Source organism: Musca vetustissima, unplaced genomic scaffold (genome assembly GCF_032173495.1).
Source record: "Musca vetustissima isolate MV318-11 ecotype Yass unplaced genomic scaffold, APGP_CSIRO_Mvet_v1 utg24602, whole genome shotgun sequence".
Taxonomy (NCBI): domain Eukaryota; kingdom Metazoa; phylum Arthropoda; class Insecta; order Diptera; family Muscidae; genus Musca; species Musca vetustissima.
Window position 1 is genome coordinate 209,789 of NW_026877615.1, and position 6,000 is coordinate 215,788.

Here is a 6,000-nt window from a genome sequence, read left to right on the forward strand (position 1 = left end):
GTCGACGATACGGTTGTCTTCATAACTAATACAAACAAATTACATACATTCAGACACAAACACACACACATACAGACATTTGCATAAATGTATTTCCAGGGAATGATGATATTTGGCGGCGATGCTAAATGTAGATTTGTGTTGTTATATTCAATTTATGTGTTTGTATTCAAACGGGTTGTAAGTATGTATGAGTGTGTGTTATGTTTTCTTGCGGATACCACAAGAGAAAGGCAGTAACAAAACGCAAGAAAAAGAGACGTAAAAATCGGCCGCACCTAACTTTGTACACCCTATATGATAGAAATATTTAAATTTATTTCAACGTTCGGGTGATCGTAATATACCAAAAAAGTGGATCTATGCCGATAGTACCCTCCAACATAAGGCGGAATGTATATAAAATATGTAATACCCATAATAAATCACCGGAGATCCCACGATGTATATAAATGCTTGATCCCAATAAAATTCTATGTCCCTCTTTTGTGTTCGTTGTCCTACCAACTCTACTGTTTTTTAAAGGTTCTAATCGCAATCGAAGCGGCTATCAGTTAGCAATTCGAAAATAAAAACTTTGCCCACATTCCGAGTATTTCGAAAGTAAAAAATATTTAGAAGAACAAGTTTAGTATAGATCCTTATTTTTATAAAGTCCGTTCTATTTGCGTGATTTTGGAGGTTCTAGTCGCATTTTAATTTGAAGTGGCTAAAAATTAGTTTTCCGTATCATTGGTGGGCAATAAAGGATTATTTTCATTAAAGTAATAATTCTCGACTTTATAGTTATTCCGATAGTCTCCGGGGCATCAAAATACATTATGAGCTTTAGGCTGGTGAGGGACATCTTTGCAGGCATTCCGTAAAGAGATCCCGTGAAATGTCCATGTATTTTCGGAATGTTTAATGTTTTTGCCGAATTTTCCCACTTGAGTCTGTAATTCAGGTCCTCAGAGGATGAAAACTGCTTGGTAGCAATTTTACATGACATAGGTCCCATATACGAGTCGCCAATGATTTGTGTTATGTTAATTGTTCATCTTATGGTATAGAGGTCCCGTCTCATTTATGGTATGTATATTATCATCGACTTCATTAATTGTCCGAACAATTTGAAGGTCATAACAAAATTTTCCCAACTGAGTCTATAAATTATTATTATGTTCTCTCAAAGCATGAAAAACCTCCTAACAGCATTTTACCATGGCATAGTGCCCAGCGTTTTCAGATATTTTGAATGCCCACCTAATGGTAAGTAAAGATAATAGGTTGTACAAAGTTTTGTTTAAATCGCACATTCCGTTGGTCCATTTGGGGTAGATACCAAAAGCAGTGGAATCATGGGTCCCATCTTCGGACTTGATCTAGGCCGGGTAAAGTTAACAGGTTATAAAAAGTTTGGTTCCAATCGGATAGTCCATTCGCATTGTGGAGGAGGTACCAGAAGGTGTGGACCGATATTCACAATTTTCGAACTTAAACCATGTTTGGTACGAATCGGTTACTCCCTTCGAGAGTTATCGTGCGCACCAGCCGATGAGACAGACGGACGGATGGATGGACGGACATTCGTAAATCGACTCCAAATTGCCTGAAACTGATTTGGTCAAAAAAACATGGCGTCTAAAACCAATATTTTGATGAGGCAAACTTTTTTGCCGTATCAAAGTGTATATACCCTCATTAGCCACAAGACTGAGGGTATAAAAAACAAAAATTGGGAAGGTACCCTCATATGGGTGCTATTTCTATCCATGTACCCATATAGCTAATTTTTGGTAGCAAGGTTTTCTATACACTCAGAAATCGACTTATCCAGTTACGATCAATTCCAATGGTAATCGCACCCAAAATTCTGGAAGGTACAATATTTCAATGTATATCCTTTTGATCGTTATATGAAGGTCAAATCTCCTATTTGGTATTTTGGAGGTTCTAGTCGCATTTTGTCGATCAAAGTAGCAGTAAATAAGTATTCTAGGTTATTGGAGGGTAATACGCATTTTTGTCATAAATTTTCGATATAGGAACATATTTTGACAAACCCCTCATATAGAAGACCTTCTAGGTACCTTCTAGATATTCTGATAATTCCAGGCGTATTTTCCAGATTATTTGATTGTAATTCGGCATTACGATGTTTTTGGCTGGTGATAATCCATATTTTACCGTACCTCCCATATAATAGTCCCGCCCGATTTTAGATATTTTAATAGCCTTTGGAGTATTTGCAATCTGATGTGTCTGTAAGTGGGCATTCTAAGTCCTTAGAATTTGAAAAATGTCTCTGTAGAAAATTGTCAAAGTTTTGACACCTAATCGGAATACAAGATATCCTATTACAGTCAATTCGGTTAAAAATGGTATCTGAAGGTGAACCAATATAGATTAGTTTTAATACCAAGATTTTCTTCCCAATGGAAACTCAAAATATGAAATTTCAGCTAATTCGTTTGAAAAATGTATCTAAAATTTCGAAATTGCGAAAATTCGGACCGGTCTACAACTAAAGTTGAATTGGTTTTGATCACTATTGGTATTAAGATTTTCTACCCAATAAAAATCCAAATTACCAACCTTCAAATATTATATTTTGTGGGTAGTACTTAAAGCCTATAATCGAAATTGGCGAAAGTTCTGCCATTTCGGCCTGAAAATGTCCCCAGAATAATGACGTATCAGTAATTAAACGGTGTCGACAGTTCCGAAAAATTCTGCCCTATGTTCTATTTTGCTTCTATAGAAAATTTCATGACCTCTAAAAGAACTCGGAATATGAAATTCCGTTAGAAAATATAGTAGGGCGGGGCACCTATGTAGACAATTTTCTATAATCATTATTTTCATCCTCCAAGTATGCCAATCTAAAGCTACCTTGGTTTGAAAGGATGTGTGGGAGCTCACATTGTCATGGTGCAATGATTCGTTTTCTCTTGTTCTTTGTTCGAAATGTTGGGGCACTTCTCAGAATTGGCGGTCTAAACTAGACAAACGGAATAGTCGCCACATGACCAGTTTTTTGCCAAAGAAAATGGCGATAATTTTCTTCGACGATCTTTTTTCGGGAACAAATTTCGTTTTCAACGTTCTGCTATCGCATTTCTTCAAAATTTCTGTGTACCAATCGACATAAGCATTTTTTGAAGTGATTGCCATCATATTGTACGGGATCAAACGAAAATTAACATTTTTACGACCAGGTGTTCATGCAATACTCGTATTGAAGTATGCTTGGGGCCTTCTGTCTCAGGGTATGTCACGTGACGATCTTGCATTAGCAGTTCACACATGTCATGGATTTTTTGTGGCAAAAGTCCTATAAAATGGTGCGCTTTCTGCTTTCTAAGAACTGTATGCTTAAACGCGAATCAATATAGGCTACCAGTCTGCCTGCATATACATGTCTAGATCTCTTCGATGTTGTTTTTTTTTGAGGAGTTCCAAACGGAATTGCAAACCTCATATACCATCCACACTACTTTGAGGGATATACAAAAAATAAATATACACACACATTCAGCAGTAACCAGTTAATGTTCTGAACTCTTTTCCATCAACAAGACCAACAACAACAATACCATTTACCACAACTCCATTTCATACATAACTGATGTTGTTTGCCATCACTCATACACACACAAACCGACACACACCGCCATAACGGATATCCATATTTGTAACACTTCAACTTTTGCGAAAACACAAAAAAAAAACCCCATAACGGAACAACAAACAAGCAACCAACGAAACCGAACCGAGAAGATAAAAAGGGCCATCCCGCAAGGATGTGTTGTTGTTGCTCATGTTATTTCTTTGTTGCTTACTTGCTTGTTGTTTAGCAAGGATTTTTTGATGTACGGAACCGGTAAACCTCAGGTCATAACTTTTCCAAGTTTATCACCTGCTTAGAGTACAACAGCAACAACAATAGTCAACTTTTCATCATCAACTTCGAAAAAGGGAACAAAATCTGGTAATGGAATGGTATTATCTGTCATCAAGTAATCTACCTACTAACCCCCTCCCAAGCCCTTAACAAGGATTCAAACATGTTGTTATCTAGTGACAAACAAACATGGTTCATCCATTGTGTGTGCGGGTACTGGTTGTAGTTAAATACCTGCTAATCTATTAATCGGATAAGGCTGCAAAGAGCAAAAAAGAGCACAACAACAATAGAACAGAAGTCAAAATGTTTTTGGTCATTGTTTCAAATGTGTGATGGCCTAATCTGATATGGGGTTATAATTTTTCTAGTTTTCTTCACATCCGTCATAACTAGAAGTTGTTTGATTTGATTTATGTGAAGTTGAGACGGATCATGGGGCGTATGACAAATATGTGCGAAGAAGATAATTCATGACAATCATACGCACTATGGGTCAAGTGAAAGTAATCATAATTGGTTGGAACGAACAGGTAAAGCAGAACAGTCTGTGAGTCGAAATACATGTTTTGTTCGAAGGAATATTTTTTCAAGGTAATAAGAATATTTTTTCAAAATACAAAGCCTAAAATAGGCGTGGAATTTTTAAAGAATAGTTTTCAAGGCCTATGTAGAGCGTAGATTTTCTATATTCTTAAAGAATATTTTTCAAGGCCTAAAAGAGGCGTGGATTTCTTAACGAATATTTTTTCAAGGTCTAAAAGAGGCGTGAATTTCTTAAAGAATATTTTTTCAAAGGTCTAAAAGAGGCGTGGATTTTTTAAAGAAAGTTGTTATAGGTGGATTTTGTAAAGATTATATTCAGGTATAGATTTTTAGTCTATTATATCGGTTCTCCATGTATGGATGATCTCCAACCAGTCTTCTAAAGCTTTCGTATTCCAAAACTAGAGGACCTACCTTTGGTCTTCTATTGCTAGAACACCTCCTAGAGGTCAGACCATCTTCAGAGCTGAACTATAAAGAACCTCTTCAGATCCGGTCTATAGGGACTACCTTCATTTAGTCTATATATACCATCTTCAGCTGCTGGTTTATAGAGGCCATTTTCAGTTGCTGGCCTATAGAGCCCACTATCAGCTGCTGGCCTGTAGAGGCCACTTTCAGTTACTGGCCTGTAGAGGCCACTTTCAGTTACTGGCCTATAGAGGCCACTTTCAGTTACTGGCCTATAGAGGCCACTTTCAGTTACTGGTCTATAGAGACCACCTTTAGCTGGCCTATAGAGACCACCTTTAGCTGGCCTATAGAGACCATCCTTCAGCTGGCCTATAGAGACCATCCTTCAGCTGGCCTATAGAGGCCATTCTTCAGCTGGCCTATAGAGACCATCCTTCAGCTGGCCTATAGAGACCATCCTTCAGCTGGCCTATAGAGACCATCCTTCAGCTGGCCTATAGAGACCATCCTTCAGCTGGCCTATAGATACCATCCTTCAGCTGGCCTATAGAGACCATCCTTCAGCTGACCTATAGAGACCATCCTTCAGCTGGCCTATAGAGACCATCCTTCAGCTGGCGTATAGAGACCATCCTTCAGCTGGCCTATAGAGACCACCTTCAGCTGGCGTATAGAGACCATCCTTCAGCTGGCTATAGAGACCATTCTTCAGCTGGCCTATAGAGACCATTCTTCAGCTGGCCTATAGAGACCATCCTTCAGTTGGCCTATAGAGACCATCCTTCAGTTGGCCTATAGAGACCATTCTTCAGTTGGCCTATAGAGACCATCCTTCAGCTGGCCTATAGAGACCATCCTTCAGCTGGCCTATAGATACTACCTTCAACTGGCCTATAGATACTACCCTCAGAGCTGCTCTGTTGTAGATTGAAGGCACTCTATCGGTACTCTATTTATGGATAATGTCATATCGGTCTTTTAAAGCTAGAAGACCTCCTAGCGGTCTTTGGTGGATGTAAGACCTCTTTTAAAGCTAGAAGAACTCTTAGCGGTCTTTGGTGGAAGTAAGACCTCCAATCAGCCTCCTATATATACACCTCTACCTTTTATATATGAGAAAGTTTATCTGCATCTTGATAGGCAATTTCCCGCCG